The following is a 19755-nucleotide window of genomic DNA, read 5'->3' as shown; positions in this document are numbered from 1 at the left end:
CAGTAACTATTTAGCAAAAAGATTCTATCTGTGTGAAACGTGTGGATAGTGCAAGATTTTTCTTTTAAGTGAAAAATGTATTATGGATATAAGTAAGTAAACACAGTGACTCTCTGGCAAATACGTGGATGTTGTATTTGAACACATACGGACAAACTCGCACCTTGACATGAACACAGATCACACACATTCATCGATAGACCCAAATGTAGCGATATGGAATGGGAAAGCAATTAAACCCCTCTTTCTTGTCTTAACTCATTCAGTGCCATTGACGTCGCCGACGTCCACATTTTCATAAGCCCAGAGCGCCATTGACGTCGCCGACGTCCGTAAAAAATAAATAAAAGAACGTCCAGAACCCAAGATAACGTGATCCGTAGATGTACTGCTCCATTCTCTTTTTGGTTCAACTAAAAATCCTGTATCTCGGCTCTGGTGTACTTTGTTTTTTTTACTATGTATTTTTGGCCGAGACATGCTATTTTCAAAGGTGGAATAAAGGGAACGGGAGGTCGCGATGACTTTTTTTTTTTTTTTTTTGCGGAAGCACAGTGAAACCCTCTGTGATTAGCAGCCATCAGGGGATCGATCATACTGGAGATAAATATGCTGTGACTACTTGAAAATCTAAGAGAAATTAAAAAATCAAACACAGCCAGAAATAAGTCTGGCACTGAATGAGTTAACATAACGCACAAGTTCTTAGTATCGATACAATCAATTATTTGCATTGAAAACCAATTCTACATAAGTCACACGACACGGTATGTTGCTGTTTACATATCGATGCAGTTGTATCGATGGAATTCAAAATCGATGCATTGATACAACTACTGTATCGTTACACCCCTACAAATGATGTGTGTGTGTGTGTGTGTGTTTGTCCTTCGCATATCTCAACAACCGTGTGACTTCAAACTCGGCGTGTTTAGCGCCATGGACCCGAGGGAGTGCGGCGCCCGGTGTGAAGTCGGTCTGATCATTGGTTTTCTACAAATCTGCAGATCCCCATATATGGAGACATCAAACTAGTCAAAGTACTTTGACTATTATGATTACTTCAGGTATTGCGTAAGCGAAGGGGCATGCGTTCAGACGGTCATCGCACTAGAACTCAATCAGCGAGAGAGCGGGAATATTTCACCCAAACAATAATCCCGGCCAATGCTGGGTCCCCAAAAACATGCTGATTGACACGTCACGTCGCGACGCGTTGTCAGCGCAACAATCCCGGAAATGCCGGACGAGTTGATTTAATGCTGGTTTTATCGTTTTGTTTTCCCAGTTGAAAAACCCTTTGGAAACGCGTCATTTTAGAATTCTTTTGGCTATTCAAAAATAGCAGATATACAAGCTCTTTTTTTTCTTTTGTTTTATATCTTAAATTTGTGCAAATCTTTGAATATATATATTTTTAAAGCGAACATATTTTAAGGTCGGGGTCCGTGGCCAAATAGACAAATATAATTTTGGCGGTCCTTGACATGAAAAAGTTTGAGAACCACATAAGCAACATCATTTATTTTAGGATTTAGAAGGAATACCAAAATCCCCCCCCCAAAACACAGTCGCCTCGGGTCTTAACCGGCTAAAACAAAGAAAATCCCTGACTTTTGCATTCACCTCATCCATGTGGTGTTTGTGCTGAGTGTGTTGATATTTGCACATTATGCTCACACACACACACGTTGACACACGGGGCCCTTACATTATCGAATGCACCGCCGCGGCTCCCATTATTCTACAATCACTTCCATCTGAACCCCAAGACACTGCATCTCTCTCTGCCTCCTGATGGATCATGCATGCTGATATTATCCACATCCATATTGCTGTTGTCGGGCAGAAATCTCTTATCTCCATATTCTAACTTTTTGTGTAGGGGGTTTGGTAAGTTAATGCCCTACTTCAGGGGTCTTCAACAGGTGCTCCGGGACCCCTAGGGGGTCCTCAGAGTTACTACAGGGGGGCCGCCAAATCTATGCGATTTTAACATTAACCACTTCAATCAAGCATCCCTATTCTGAGGAGAACTTTAGCCAAAAATTGCAGATCTACAAGCACACAACGCCTCACGCTGTGAGGCGTTGTGCGCTTGTAGATCTGCTATTTTTGAGAAAGAGGTTTGGTGTAGGGGGAAAAAGAGCAGACTAAGTACAGAGTGGGTCAAGTTTACCTAGTATGGACGGTTTATGTGGTTAAAAGTCTGAAAACTCACATTAACATGAAAAAACAGTTTTGGACATATGAGGTTTCCACCACGACACTGAGCATATTTACATTAGGCGGGTGGGAGATGGGGGTGAGCAGGTGGAAGGCTGCATACAGATGACTGAAGAGTTCTCATTCAGTGACGGTGAAACGCTCCAGAATATCATCACCTAGAGCAATGATTCTCAACCTTTTCAGGCCCCCATATTCATCATAATCATATTTGAACTGGGGACCCCCCAAAATGATCATATTTGAACTGGGGACCCCCCAAAATAATCATATTTGAACTGGGGACCCCCCAAAATGATCATATTTGAACTGGGGACCCCCCAAAATAATCATATTTGAACTGGGGACCCCCCACCATGATAAGCATTTGGAATGTAGGAGTTGAGGCATTACAATTAGTTTGACTCTGTTCCGCTGATAAATATTGTGAAAATAGCCGATCTACAAGCTCACAACGCTTGAGGCGTTGTGAGCTTGTAGATCGGCTATTTTCAAAATGTTTGCCTTTTTCTTACATCTACCTTACAATTCGCAAACTGGCTGAAAGGGGAAAATCAGTCACCGGTGTTAAACTGCGCATGCGTATGCCCCGCTGTTGCCAGATCGTGCGCGAGCAACAAGCAACCAGCTTCATGAAAAAACACAAAGCTGCGCACTGCGCATGCGTCGACGCACTTTCTCTAACCAATTTACACCCACTTCACGCTTACAAAACCTGGACATGGCAACGTCGCTCATCGTTCTGTGATTGACAGCAAAAGTTGGCCAATCAGGTGGCGAGTTCGCAGCCTGAAAAAATACGAACGGCAGCCATTGTTGGTTGTCCGAGTGCCTTCACTTCTTATTTTCGCTTATTAAACGCTCTCAAACTACTGCTTTGAGGCACGGAATTCACTTATAACATATCGTTTGGATAGAATTTAGTTGTTTCACTTCATATATGTGGTCAATTAATCATGACAGAGCCTATTTAAAAATAAAAATTCAGAGAACCGTCAGGGGCGAACAGTCACACGCATGTATCCGAATAAGTCAACCTATTTTGCCAATAGCCATCTCAAAAGTCCCGTTGCGTCATGGCTGTCCCCCCCGCCCCACCCCCACCACACACCACACACACACACACACACACACACACACACACACACACACACACACAGGGAGAGAGAGGGAGGGTGGAAGAGAGAGAATAGTCAGCTAAACAGCGCGACATAATTTTCGCTGACGCAGAGACAGAGAGGGAGAGAGAGAGAGAGGAAGAGAGGGAGGGAGGGAAAGACAAAATAAGCAAGCCCTCGCTTATTTTCCCGCGGACGTAATTTATTTGTCATTGTGGTGAATGTTTGCCGCTGATGTTTGTTGTGTGAAGCTTAATGTCAGAGTGTTTGTGTTGGAGCGCCTCAGTGCGGCTGCTGAGTTCATGTGCAACATCTTGCATGCTGGCTGTGGGTGGCTTCACAGTTTTCCTTCGCGTCTGTAGGTCATGGCCTGTCTCCAGGGACCCCCAAGGGGGGGGGGGGGGGGGCACCCAATGTTTTTTTTTTTTATCCCATGATTTTGTACCCCCAAACAACATTTTCTTTGGCGGGGTTAGGGGGGGGGTACTAGAATTCTGCCCGCGTAGCGGGCAGAACTTCTAGTTATTTGACAATTTGGCCAATGTTTGAGCAGTTTTAATAGTATAGTTTGTTGATACTTTTGATGCAGTAATGGTCTCTTTTCGTTTCTTTCTTTTTTTAGGTATCAAAAAGGTCTTAAAAGTCCATAAATTGTCACTTCACTGTCAGAGTTCCTGATCTTCCGCGCGCTACGTCCAACCAGGGAAACTCTCCCCTGTCAGGTGACAAGAAGGTCAGTTGGCTCTCATGCATTGAAGGAGGCATGAGCTCGGCCCTGGCCTCCCTAGGTTGGCAGAGGGAAGGTAGTGCCCAGGATTACATAGACAATTGGCACTGGGTGTAAAAAATGGGGTTACAAAAATCGTGGGATAAAAATAAATAAAAAAATAACACAATTTAACACTTATTTTTACAAAAACATCACTTACCCTACTTTTAATATTATATTATCATTCAAATCTTAGTGTTTTGCCAATTATTTGGAGGCCCCTCTTGCTTTAATTTACTGTATTTGTTTATTTGGCCGGGACACTGCACATTAATGAACATTAAAGGTCCTTACACACCGGGGCGAATTCTTCATGCGAATACATTTTTTAAAACCTTATAAAGTCAATGCAAGCGTCCACATCAGTTTCGCGAAGCGAAAAAGCGTCTTTTAATTATTCGGAACGAGTCCGAATTTTGCGTATATTCGCATATTCGCCGGTGTGTAAGGACCTTATGACATGATGTAGTAGTGCATACACATGATTATGTGTAAATATAATAATAGCGAATGCTAATTTCCATCCGTTGTCCCCAAAACAAGACATTAAGACTACTGCAGTGTGATGAGCAGTGAGTGGACCTTACCCACTTAAACCCCATTTATGGTTGAGTCCCTCAGCACTCCAGTGGTTAAGTGCGTGGAAGTCCCGTTCAGTCCATGCAGGTATAAAACATTGTCTCACTCCCCCCTCTAGTGGTCATTCTGTGTAACAGGAGCCCTGGGCCTTCTGAAATAATTGTGATAAAGAAAGAATATTAAAAAATGCACTTGAGTTCTATCTATTTAATCTGTTGGAGTCTGATCCATATCCCAGTGTGCCACTTTAACCTCACAAAAACTATGCTTGAACCTAACCTTAACCCTAACCCTAACCTCACAGAAACTATGCCGAACCCTAACCTCAAAACCACGCCCACCTGGGCGAAACACTGGGAAAAGAGTCCGGGTTCTCAACGATGGGCCCGGAGCCACCATGAGTCCAAATGTGCGCTCCTCCGACCGCAGATCTCCGTCAGGCCGGGTTGGCTACCCAGGGCCTGCAACATTTTGGAAGTCAGTCATAGCCAATGGTGGCTGATACATCTTGATCACATAACTCCGAAGATAATGTGTACCATGTGTGGCCATGGCCGCAAGTGAGGCGGTGTTGACGTCTCTTGAGGGTCTGAATATGGTCACCCTACTTGAGGAGGTTCTAAATTGACCCTTACAAGACTGTAACTCTGACAGTATACAAATGGAACCAAATTGACCTGTTAGGGCCATTTCTATACTGTCAGAATTAAAGGGATAGTTCACCCCTAAAATGACTTTTTATCTATCGATTAGTCACCCCATGGAGACTTGATTTCATGGATATCTTTTTGTTTTTGTCGCATTCCTAAGCCAATAATTTGATGACCGGCAGCGGTTCCGGTAGGAGACACAAAGAGTCTCCTATGTGTCTCCTACCGGAACCGCTGCCTACCGTTCCGCTGGTCATCAAATTATTGGCTTAGGAATGCGACAAAAACAAAAAAATATCTCACGTCTTTCACGTAATAATTCACGTCTCCATGAGGTGACATGGGGTGGCATTTTTTTGGGTGAACTATTCCTTTAATCCTTGAAATGTAAAAGTTTGAGAAAAACTGTGCTATCTGACCTAGATACTGCCCCTTCCGGCATTAGCAATGACACTGACTGAGCATGACAACACCAGGCAGACAGAATGCATGGATGAGCGCAATTAGTCCCAAGTCATTCATACCCAGACAACATCATCGAGGCTCAAATACCAGCCTGCCAGCCTACAGTCTTTACAGGCTTTGACAAATGAGTTGCACACGACTCAGGGCAGAGGTTAATCTTCTAAATGACAAAGTTGATGAGTTGTGTTTGCATCAAGAGGCTTTCAAAGGAATTGATGTCACGGTACAGTGGCGGACACTGGACAGTATAACCAGAGATGGGCGAAAATACATTAAAAAGTATTTGGATACAAATTACAAATACTGGATCAAAGGATTTATCACAATACAAATGCAAAATACCGGTCTGAGAAATGTGTTTGAGATACAAATACATATTTTGTGTTTTGAAAATGCATGAAAATGCATCTCATGAAAACTAATGCAATGATTAGTAAATCCATAGATTGGAAGCCAAATATTAAATTAATTGCCTATGTCAGAATTTCTAAGAATAAATTGATCATACGAGCATAGTGTTTTTCATGGCGTTTGGAGCAGGCAGCCAAAATGTTTACCACTGTGTGAGAGAGAGAGCGCAGGCCAGAGTGACCTTGTTATCGTTGGAAGCTAGACAAGAACTATGGCATGAGACTGAATGCTCAATCCTACCCCCCCCCCCTCCAGGGACCCCTGGCGGTCCCTGGACCCTATGTTGAGTGTACTAAAACCCAGTCCATTCAGCAGGGCACCAAGCAGACATGCCATGCCAGAGTGTGGACTAGTCTACGTAGGTGGTGCACCTCTTTCCCGATGAATTGAGTACAATGGACCACAATGGAAAGTTGGAAACAAGCCCCCAGCATAACCTGTACTGTTAATCATGATAATAAAGTATTCAATCAATCAATCCCTTACTGCCTGTGCCTTGGGTTGGCTCCCACAGTGTCAGTTTGCTCGCCACCAGTTCCGGGTGCCTGACACAGTACCCAGCCAGCCTCATCCTTCTCTCGCTCTGACCTTGGCCATGACCCACAGGAGCCCCCCCCCCCCCTCTGTTTCTGATATGTTCCGCCCATGTGATATCAAGTGCTATTCATATAGCTTTCTAGTGTAGACGCCTTCCAAGGCCTTTTCCCGCTGTGCTGTGAGCGTGTCTCGACCCCGTACAGCAGCACTGACTCGTAGCACTGTAGCTACGAACAGCCGCCTCTTGAGGTCTTCTCCCATGTCAGATTTCCACACTCTCCTCATCCCATGCCAGGAAAGCGCCCTTGGGACATTCAGATCCTGTTCCGTCAGAGCCGTCCATGCAGGCACCGAGATATTCGAAGCCCTCGACTATACCTCGAGCACCAACCCGTCGGCAGTGGTAATGGTTTTGTCCTCCGTGTTAAATGGCATTACTTTTGTTTTCTCAGCATTGAGCTCGGGGCCCAATTTCCTGCACCCAAGCAGACAGAGAGTCTGACGGCTGGATGGGAAAAGGCCAAAGAGAAGATTCTACATGAATGAGAGAGCAAAGCCATGGATGGCGCTCTGCACTTCAAAAAAATGCCTTTTCAAGCCTCTCGCTCTCTCAGGAAGCCAATTGGCGTTAATGCTCGGCACGTCTCCCCTCGCTCTCCCTGCACTGCCGGCGATTCAATTACGTCCCCATGCAAATTGTCCCCGGCTTTCATTTGCAGGCGGCAACCCTGGTAACTCATAAGGCATCTCATTGGTAATCTCAGCCAATTAGGTGGCTAATGGGTCTGTTTGTCATGGCTTGGCTGTGGAGCTGTGGTGTCAAGTAACTAAGTACATTTACTCATTATACTTAAGTAAAGTTTTGAGTTTTTTTACTTGAGTATTTTCTATTTTTACTTCTACTCCACATGCATCTCAGATGCAAATGTTGTAAGTATACCTTTGACTCCACTACAATTATTTGACCGCTTTAGTTACTAGTTACTTTAGATTTGGATTAATAATACAAAATATACATTAACAAATTAAAGCTGCACTATGTAACTTTCCTCTAGCTTCTATGCCGGATTTGAACCCGGTTTCCTGTGCAAGTTCTGACATTTTTACCATTGAGCTAATATAGAGCCTGCCTGCTTGCTCAGGGGATAAATTGAATCTTGACCATCAGGTCAAAATGTGTGTCAGATCCAACAGATTCTGCTCTGCGTTTGAATCTGTCGGTAGCCGTGTTGACAACCCGTGCACATTGGCTACAAGTGGGCGTGCCATCAGATCAGGAAGCAGGCCGCGCTTTACCCAATCAAATGTAGTGGGCGGGATAAAAATGGATGGGATTACGTGTGGGCCGTTCGTTCCCCACTGGAAACAAACTGAAACTCATTTAACAATAGCGTCCTCGAAGCCGACAAAACCACGGAAAGTTAGTAACATTTTAAATTGCTCTTTCATCATAGAAACAAGTGGGCTTATAACCAAAACAATCCATGTTCTTTGGGAGAAATGGTGTTAAGTGTTCCGTGGAGAAATACTGTTAGTGGGAATGAAAACATAGTCGCACCACCGGAAGTGAAAGGCTGAAGGCAGACCAAAACCCCGGTTTCCCTGAGCACGGGTCTTCCGTTCAGCTCCGCCCAGAGCCAAGTGAATAAGTAAAAAACAGCAGAGGGCGCTGTTTTTCCTTTTTATTTGACGATGGGTTCCCAGATTGGGTGAGACATGACCTTTGACACGATCTAAATGTCTCAATAGAAGAGCAGGGAGACCAAATACAACCACCCCAATTGTATTGTATATTCTTCGTCTATTTTCACAAGAAAGTAGGCTACTTTCACTCAAGTCAAATTTGAATACAGGACTTTTACTTGTAACAGAGCAGTTCTATATTGTGATATTGATACATTTACTTAAGTAACACATCTGAGTACTTCCTCCACCACTGGTGTGTAGTGAGGAAAAAGCCTGGCCCCCCCGAAAAATAAAAGTCTCCAAATGAGCAGCATATAGACATTAAACAATAAACTCAGATCCTTTTTCAAATAAACCAAACACAGCATTAGCTCTGTACAGTGGTGGATAAGGTACTCACATTTTTTACTTAAGTAAAAGTAGCAATACCACGTTATAAAAATATTCTGTTACAAGTAAAAGGCCCGTGTTCAAAATGTTACTTGAGTAAAAGTACAAAAGTATTGGCATCAAAGTATACATAAAGTACCCAAAGTAAAAGTACTAAAATGTTTGAAAATAGCAGACCTACAAGCTCACAACCGTCGCGATGTGACGCGTTGTGAGCTTGTAGATCGGCTATTTTCAAATAGCCTATATATAAAAAAGGGCTAAAGTGGTAATGCATGTTTTATAATATAAGAATTTATATCTGCAAAGTAACTAGTGACTAAAGTTTTGAAATAATTGTAGCGGAGTAAAAGTACAATATTTGCCTCTGAGATGTAGTGGAGTAGAAGTAAAGTACTGAAAATTGGAAATACTCCAGTAAAGTAAAGTACAGTACTTGAGTAAATGTACTTAGTTATTTTACACCACTAGTAACACCTCCAAACACATTGAGGGTATTTTCTAATTGTCTGTCTCTGACATCAGCATTACAATTACGGTGTCGATCGAGATATTACATATTTCGAAGCGGACAACAGCGAAGACACAATGATTATACATCCAACAAAGATGTCTCTCTCCACAGGAATCCTTTGCTCTCTAATCCCCGCTTGCCTCACAAAGCTCTCCACGTTTCGCCCGAGAGTTTATTGTTTATCTAACCGAAGCTCATGAATAAAACATCGACCGTAGTTATTTATTTGTTTGCCTGCATGCTGTTTGTATTATTTCAATCATTCACAAATGTAGTGGCCGTAATGTGATTGTGGTTGTAATATACATGACAATGAAGCTGCCAGCAGTATAGTGAGACTGTGAGAACATGAACGCCGTTGTTCCCGCTCAATACGATCTGTGATTCATTAATCATCAATCTGGTGGATTCTATCATGGGTGGTTGGAGGGTGGAGGGGGATCCCACACACCATATTAGATTACTGCATCATACTAGGGATGGCCATGGTTAACCGTTTAACCGGTAATCAATCAATCAATCAAACTTTATTAAGGACACATGGTCCATGGCGAGGCAAAAATAACATACAAATACAAAGACAAGGGCGGACGCATGAAATCGTAAATTCGTATACAGGCTTACACGCCATTGGTTCCACAGTATAGAGACAAACCTGATTAAACTCAATACAGGGTTAGTCAGAATTAAAATGATGCTGTTGGTAGAATCAGACAGCCTACACATACATGAGGTTCCGCAGCACAGTGGAGCAGGTGGGTACACCTCACCAATAGGCTCTATGCACAGTAGCCATTTTGGAGAGAAATTGGGCGTCTTCTTACTTCCTTCACAGGTGTTACCAATGATACTAATGAAGGCTCTGTTTCATTCTGGTCAAAGAGAGTCAGGGTGCTGATATTGTGCATGTTGGCTCACTGGAAACACTTTGCTACCTCTGAGTCTCAAAAGTGTGGTCCAGGGACCCTCATGGTTCCTTGAGGGGGTTCCAAATGGCACCTTAAAAGGTGTGTAACTCTGAGAGTGTACAAATGGAACCATATCCATTTGTACACTCTCAGAGTTATGGGGGTCCTTGAAATTAAAACGTTTGAGAACCACTGGGCTACATCATGAAATGTAACACAAAGCCTTCATTAGTATCATTGGTAAAACCTGTGAAGGAAGTAAGGAAGAGGCCCAATTTCCAATATGGCTGCTGTGCATAGAGCCGATACTGACAAACATTTGGCTTACAGCTGCTGCATTGTGGCACTTTACAGGTGTACATAATGGCTGCGCGCGGTTCGGTTGCGGTAGAACTACTGTAGAAGTGCAATATCCCTTAACTTTTCTCCTATATGCTGCTGAAGACTCCTGTTGTGCAATATGTTTGTCTCATCATGAACTGACTGTGATTTTATCTATCTATCTATCTATCTATCTATCTATCTATCTATCTATAAGCAGCAGTCTCATGTCATGGTAATTAACCTTTAAGAAACTGGTGACTGGTTAATACTAACGGTTAAACGGTTAATTTATCATTATTGTATAGACATTATTTGGTGCAAAGGTGCTTTATTTTACCCCTAAAATGATGCCTGGAAGCAGCCACCACGCTACAAAGGTACATGGTTCATTAACCGGTAACGATTAAGAAAATGTGTCAGAATGGCCATCCTTACATCATACAGTATATCGTCTCTGTCCAAAACTGTTTATTTTCAGGATTCAAATTCAAAAGTATCAAAAGTATTAGATCTACAAGCTTGCGCTACTTTTGATGCTTTTGTGTGACCGTGTAGATTGATTAAGTATAGGCTGTTAAATTTCGAAATAAAACACAAAAGGTTTCTGCCCGACAGCAACAATATATAAAAATACCAGTGGTGTGGAAACTAATCAAGTAGATACATTTACTCTAGTAGCCTACTGTACTTGAGTAGCCAGCAGCCATGAAGATTTTACACAGACACAGGATGGTCACTCTGTTCGTTCAATAGTCTAATTAGCTCTGAAGTGACAGTTATGAGCTTGTAGATCTGCTTTTTTTTTATCTAGGAAAAAATGTGTCAAAATTAAATAGTTTTGAAACATTTTAACAACACAAGTCTTGTATAGGGTCCACGGTCAAATGCTACATTAATTTGGGGGTCCTTGACATAACAAAAAAAGTTTGAGAATAACTTTACTACATACACTATATCACACATGATACAGAATAGGCCTACTATTATTATATCAGTGGGGAAAACAAATGTCACACTATATACTACATCAATAAAAATATGACATTAATTATGTTGTCAGTGCATTGACTTTTTTCAGCCAGCAGGTGTCATGGCAACAACATGAGACCAAAATACTTTTACGTTTTTCTTTTTTTTTTTTATTGAAGACTTTATTCAGAAGTTTGCAGGGAAAAGGCACATGGAAGTACATCTAAAATGGATTGCCCGGGAAAGCCGTACTGGCTTGTTTCAAATGGAGACCTCACATACTCAATTCATGGAGAAAACAGAGTGGCCATTGTGGGGATCGAACCCACGACCTTGGCGTTATTAGCACCACGCTCTAACCAGCTGAGCTAAACGGCCTGTGTGCGGAATTTACTATTATATTTTAACAACACACAGAGAACGACAGAACTGTGATTTTCTTTGCCTTTTAGTCAAATGTATTAACATGAACGTGTTTATGTAGTTACATCAATGTGTATTATTATTATTATTATTATTATTATTATTATTATTAATAATAATACCAGTAGTATTAATAATAATAATACCAGCTAATGTCCTTGTTGGCATAATTATTTTAACCTGCTTTACATTATGTTCTGTATGGTATTTAATAACAATCGTATCTTTGCTTTATTGATTTAGAGCAGTGGTTCTCAAACTTTTTCATGTCAAGGACCCCCAAAATGATATGTATTTGGCCGCGGACCCCCATCTCAAAATATTTTGTACCAGGTGACCCCCAGAAGCAAAGATTTGAGTTACAAACGTTCGCTTTAAAAACATATATATTAAAAGGTTTGCACACATTTTCACGATTTAAAAAGAATAGCTAAAGTATAAAAGGGATTAAACAAAAGGGATAAACATTATTGTGACGCTATATTAACACATTTTGCTAGGGACCCCCTGCTAGGGACCCCCCTGGAACCCCGCCCCCGTGGGTCCCACTTTGAGAACCAATGATTTAGGGAGGGAGGGGGAGGGAAGGAATGTTCTACCATTAATTCATTTCAGTAATCCTCCCATGTCCCATTGGACGTTGTATCGATCTTGTAGCCTACGTCTTGACAGTGGTGTAGTAACTAAGTAGGCTACATTTACTCAAGCACTGTAGGCTACTTAAGTACAATTTTGAGGTACTTTTACTTAACTTTTCTATACTTTTACTTTTACTCCACTGCATCTCAGAGACACATATTATACTTTTACTCCACTACACTTTTTTGACTAGTTAGGCTACTAGTTAGTTTGTAGCCTAGATTTAATTATTATTACAAAACATACATTACTCACTTCAGCCCTATATAGATTTTGGCCATTTTAAAATAGCAGATCTACAATCTTACAATGTGCATTGTGAGCTTGTAGATCTGCTATTTTCAAAAGATTTTTATACATTTTGAAAACTTGTGAAATGGGACATTGTGCATAATGAGTACTTTCTACTTTTGGTAGCCTACTTTAAGTACATTTTGATTATTTGATACCAATACTTTTGTACTTGTACTCAAGTAAATTTAGTTTTGTTTTTGTAACAGAGTATATCTACATTGTGATATTGATAGTTTTCCTTAAGTAAAACATTTGAGTTATTTTGACACCACTGCTTGGATGTGGTGTCTGTATGGACGGACGGACGTCGTGACGACGTCGTTTCAACGTCCGACTCGGACGTCTTTTTGCGAAAGTTGGTGGTTACAGTCGTATGTGTATGAACGCTGAACGGCGTATCGGCGTTGTATATGACTAGAAGGTCGGGCCGCTACGTGGCCCTCCCGTCTAGTAGCCTGGCCCGCACATCGGAGACAGAGACAGAAGAGCGTGTAGACGTTCCTTGCAACACCGGTGCTTGTTTCTCGCACATGATTTGGCAACTCGCAAAACGAAAGCGAAACCTAACTGCAGCATGCAAACCGAAAGCGAAACCTAACTGCATCATGCAAACCAAAAGCGAAACCTAACATGCAACTGACAACCGGACAAACTGATTTTTTCCCGTTTTGCCCGTTCAGCAAGTCTGCCAATTGTAGTATAGACTAGAAGTTCTGCCCGCTACGCGGGCAGAATTCTAGTACCCCCCCCCCTACCCCCCCCAAAGAAAATGTCGTTTGGGGGTACAAAATCATGGGATAAAAAATAAAAAAAAAAACCCAGAGGGTCTCACCCCCCCCCCTTAGGGGTCCCTGGAGACCCTGGGGTCTCCAGGCCGTGACCTACAGACACTGCGAAGGAAAACTGTGAAGCCACAGCCACGCATGCAAGATGTTGCACATGAATTCTGCAGCCGCACTGAGGCGCTCCAACACAAACACTCTGACATTAAGCTTCACACAACAAACATCAGCAGCACACACAAACATTCACCACAATGACAAACAAATTACGTCCGCGCAAAAATAAGCAAGGGCTCGCTTATTTTGGGGTTCAAAAATCGTGGGATAAAAATTTCCCCCAAAAAAGTTTTTAAATTTTTAACAGCGCATCGCCTCCTGCCGTCCTTCCTCTCTCTCCATCTCCGTGTCTCTCTCTCTCTCTCTCCCCTCTGGCCCTCTCTCTCTCCCTGTCTTCCTTCCTCTCTCTCTCTCTCTCCCTGTCTTCCTTCCTCTCTCTCTCTCTCTCCCTGTCTTCCTTCCTCTCTCTCTCTCTCTCCCTGTCTTCCTTCCTCTCTCTCTCTCTCTCTCTCTCTCTCTCTCTCTCTCTCCCTTCCTCTCTCTCTCTCTCTCCCTCTCCCTCTATGTCTCTCTGTCTCTCTCTGTCCGTCAGCGAAAATTCTGTCGCCGGTTCTCTGAATTTTTATTTTTAAATAGGCTCTGTCATGAATAATTGAGCACACATATGAAGTGAAACAACTAAATTCTATCCAAACGATATGTTATAAGTAAATTCCGTGCCTCAGAGAAGAAGTTTGAGAGCGTTTTATAAGCTAAAGTAAGAAATGAAGGCACTCGCACCCTGACTCGCACAAAACAATGGCTGGCGTTCGTCTTTTGTCGGCTGCACTCGGAGCCATTCGGGCTCACTCGAACTCGCCACCTGATTGGCCAGCTTTTGCTGTCAATCACAGAACGATGAGCGACGTTGCCATGTCCAGGTTTTGTAAGCGTGAAGTGGGTGTAAATTGGTTAGAGAAAGTGCGTCGACGCATGCGCAGTGGGCAGCTTTGTGTGTTAGGTTGCTTGTTGCTCGCTTAGGTTGCTTGTTGCTCGCGCACGATCTGGCAACAGCGGGTTTTTTGGTCGGGTTTTTTGGTCGGGTTTTTTGGTCGTTGCTTTCAGCCAACTTCCCAATTGTATGTTAGAAGATGTCTGGGTTTTTTGGTGGTTACAGAGGTCTGACTCAGACGTTATGGACCGACGGCGTATGGGCGTCCGCGTCCGTTGGTTGTGTCTGTGTCTAGTGGGGCAGAGAGAGAGAGAGAGAGAGAGAGAGAGAGAGAGAGAGAGAGAGAGAGAGAGAGAGAGAGAGAGAGGTCTGTTGAAAAGACGTCATACTGTCTTTGTGCAATGTTGAATTATGGATTTTTGATTTAAAAGTAACGTTTTTAGATGGCTTTTCCCAACCTGTAGCCTTTAAGTAACTTAAGTAACTTATGAACACCAGTGATATTGTCTTCTCTGTGATGCCAAAAATAAGGTGATTACAGTGAGGTGACAAAATCCAGCCCTGAAAAATAAAATCAACACCAACACAGTTGTTATAAAAAACAATATTTGATTATCAATCTTTTGACATTGTATAATCAAACTCTGACTGTTCTTAATACTTGATGGCATGGGACTTGAACCTGCGAACTGTCTGCAGAAGAGGCATCTGATCAAGCCCAGCACCACACCAGTGCACCACGGTGCCTTCAAGCCCTCAGCAGGTTTTTTCTATTTTTCTTGTATTTTAGCCTTCACATTTTCAAAGTACTACAGCAATGAACAAACTATAAGAGGACTGGGTTTTGAACATGAAATCTCTGTGCTAAGAGTCTGATACCTAGACCACTACACCACCACTCAGTCACTCACAACTGATGTCCCTAGTATCCTTGAGGCGTTTTTTGCTAATCTTGAATTGGAATTCAGTTTTTTGTTCCTATTTTTTAATTGGAAACCTGAAAAGTAACATTTTAATTTAATCAAATGCATTTAGTTATACGTATGTTAACTTTATGAACTTAAATGCAAATACATTGGACAAAATAAAAGACTATAGAATTGCAATACTTGTCATTAAGCTACTAATATAGACTGAAGTAATTAAAGTGGGTCATGTTTGCAATTGTAACAGCTGAAATCAATAATATATCAGTATTCAGTATATTAACCTGCGGGCCACATTAAGTGGAGGTGATGTGGCCCGCGGGCGCCAGTTGCCCGTGCTTCCCTGTCTTCTTTGGTGCTCCCTGGTACTTCCCTGTTTTCTATGGTGCTTACTATGGTGCTTACCTGTCATCTACTCCTGTATGTGATTTCGCACAGGGCCCCTGAAATTAGTATGCATCTCACATACTATTTAGTAGCTATCTAAGCTTTCGGACGTACTAAGTAATCAAATACCAGTATTCAAACTTTACTTGCAAGAAAAGTATTGGCATCAAAACATACTTAAAGTACCAAAAGTAAAAGTACTCATTATGCAGAATGTCCCATTTCACAAGTTTTCAAAATGTATGACAATTGCAGATCTACAAGCTCACAATGCGTCGCGATACGACGCATCTGTGAGCTTGTAGATCATTTATTTTCAAATAGCCGAAGTACATATAGGGCTGAAGTGGTTAATGTATGTTTTGTAATAATAAACAAAACGTGCAAAGTAACTAGTAACTAAAAGTCTTCAAATAATTGTAGTGGGGTAAAAGTACAACATTTGCCTTTGAGACGTGGAGTAGAAGTAAAAGTATAGAAAATTGGAAATACTCCAGTAAAGTAAAAAATACTTAAGAAGTTTACTTAAGTACAGTAATTGAGTAAATTTACTTACTTTCCACCTCTGACAGTTAATTGCGAACGCCCAAGTGGAGCCTACTATGAAACTCTGCTCGGCTTGTGAGTGTGTCCGTCTGTCTGTGTGCAGTGCACTGCCTGGGTGCGGCCGACAGAGTGCGCCAGAGTGCAGCTACAGTCAAACACACACACACACACACACACACACACACACACACACACACACACACACACACACACACACACACACACACACACACACACACACACACACACACACACACGTAAATACACAATATTTTCGAGCTGCGTTCGCTTCCAGCGTTCGCACGTCTTACTTGTTATAGTAAGGACACTTGCTTACTGTGTGCATTCTTATTATTTATTATTTTCCTGCATAATGCAAGCTTTGTTGAGTTTGTTTTATATCTTGTTTTTTGGGCCAGTGCCCCCAATATGCAATGTCCTGGTCCCTCAGTATCATGGTTAGTATCAGTATCATGTCAGAATCAGGTAAGTATCATATTGTCACAGAGTAAATATCATGCATTGTGATATCTACTCTGTCCGCTAGAGGGCAGCCATGCATCATTTAAACACCAGCTGGTGATGGTCACTATCATGTCACAAGGAGTTCAGGTCCTGTCACATCAGGCCCCTCTCTCAGCACTGTGAGACAGGGATGTCATCCCCGTCACAGGGCCTAACATAATAATAATATCTTTATTTATATAACACGTTTCAAAACATGAGTTACAAAGTGCTGAACAGCAGTTGGACCATAAAATATTTAAGTAAGGTCAAATAAAACATACACGTTTTAAAAAAGCATAAGGGAATAACATAGTTAACTAGAAAGTTTATAAAGAAAACAATAAAGCAATAAAGAAAACACATTAAGCAAACTAAAAGGAGACCAAAGTTCTTTTGGTCTCCTTTTAGTTTGCTTAAATGTGACCTGTAGGAGGGCCTCCTCTGAGGATCTCAGGCTGCGGGGTGGATCATAGGGAGGCACCAGGTCTGTGATGTACTGGGGGGCAAGGCCATTTTGGGCTTTAAATCTTAAAATTAATTCTAAAAACAACAGGAAGCCAGTGGAGAGTTGCCATGACAGGGGTGATATGGGCATGTTTTTTTGTGTTGGTCAGAAGCCTGGCAGCAGCATTTTACACCAGTTGCAGGCAAGAAATTCAAGTGTGGGTTAAACAGGTGTACAGACCACTGCAGTAATCTAGGCGAGAAGTTATGAAAGCGTGTATGACCTTCTCTAAGTTTGCAAATGACAGGACGGATTTGATTTTTGTAACATGTTTCCATGGTACATATATCAGGGCCTGTGACAGGGCAATGTCCTGCCATTCAGTGCTGTGAGTTGGGCCTGATGTGACAGGGCCTGACATCCATACAATTCTACTTATAATCGTAACAGGCTTTTTTTTCTCTCCCTGGGAAGTAGTAATTGCATACTAACAGACCAGTTTAATGTCAAATCTGATCTGATATAACCTGGATATTGGATAAGGGGCAGTGGCCCAAAAAAATGTTCTTCATAAAATATTTAATCAATCAATCAATCAATCAATCAATCAAAAACACTGCGCTAAACTCTACTAGGCGATTAACACGTCAATGATACCTGTAAAAGCATTGTGATATCTACTTTAGCCACTAGAGGGCGACCATGCATCATACGCCAGCTGGTGATCTAAGTCAGTGGTTAGATCACCAGCTCTCAAGGACCCCCAAATTAAAATGTATTTGGCTACGGACCCCCATCTGAAAATGTTTTGTGCCGGGGACCCCCAATCCCCACGTAAGAATTGTGTTGTGGAAAATATTCCACATTGTTCACATTTCTTCAAGATGTTTTGAAAATAGCACATGTAGGCCTATAAAGCTCACAGTGCGTCAATCTACAATGCTAGTATAGGGTTAAAGTGGTTACACTGATTTTCATGCTATAGGCTATTAACTAATTTAGCTGGGGACCCCCCGGATCCCCTTCAAGAGATCTCCAGAAGGGAAGATTTGTGTTAAAAAATTCAAACATAATTCAAAATCTTCCAAATCGTGAAAATGTTTCGAAGATTTGGTAGATCTGCTTTTAATAGCCAACATATAAATGGGTAAAGTGGTTAAAAATGATTGTGTGGCCGTATCACCCCACATTTAGCTGGTGACCCCCTGGAACCCCCCGCTGATCTAAATGACACGAAATGATGCCTGTTTTACAGCTTGGACATTGAGAAGAAGAATGATTTTAAAGATCTCCCCAATAGACTTCAAAGCAGTGATTACACAGTATAGGAACCTAACCTTATTTACCCTGCGTACACACACACACACACACACACACACACACACACACACACACACACACACACACACACACACACACACACACACACACACACACACACACACACACACACACACACACACGCATCTGAACCTGTCTAAGCTCCTTCATCTCTGTCTCATTTGTACAGATGTGTTCCTCTCTCTCTCTAATAAACACAGTGGGGGGTGGGGGGCTTTCAATTAAGATGTCACCAAACCTTGAAAGGGTGTCCACAGCTGTGTCACCACTGTGGTGACATGAGGCCTTAATGGTTTCACTATTATCTACTAATATTAATTATTGTACAAATATAATTACAGATGTAGCTACCGATAAAATAAAATAAAACATCCCGATTCCCATAACATACCAGTGTGTCATTTATACACATCTGGGACAGTGGTTCTCAAAGTAGGGTCCAGGTACCATCAGGGTTCCTTGAGGGGGTTCCAAATGGCCCCTTATAGGTCTGTGACTCTGAGAGTATACAAATGGAACCAAATGGACCCGTAAGGGTCCTTGAAATGAAAAGGTTTGAGAACCACTGATCTAGGAATAAATCAAAATGACATTAATAATAGTTTAAGTGCAGCTACAAGTTAGTAAAAATAATAATGTAAATAGTACAGTAAGAGTATAAACCAGTCATGCAACATCTGAAGCATCCAAAATATGACTGTAAATGAAATATCATCATGTGATAAATTACGTGGTATCGGAATAGCATAGAATGGCATACTCGCCGATACCAATACATACCAGTATTTTAGGCAGTATATATCGGCAGCTTTTTACGATATTGATATCGGTATCGGAACAACTCTAATTATAACGAGTTGGGAACTGGAAGGTTACTGGTTTGATCCCCGGCTCACCCTAGGTTAGTGTTGAAGTGTCCTTGAGCAAGACA

Source organism: Gymnoscopelus braueri (assembly GCF_963280865.1).
Source record: "Gymnoscopelus braueri genome assembly, chromosome: 11".
NCBI lineage: Eukaryota > Metazoa > Chordata > Actinopteri > Myctophiformes > Myctophidae > Gymnoscopelus > Gymnoscopelus braueri.
This window is presented reverse-complemented; position numbering follows the sequence as displayed.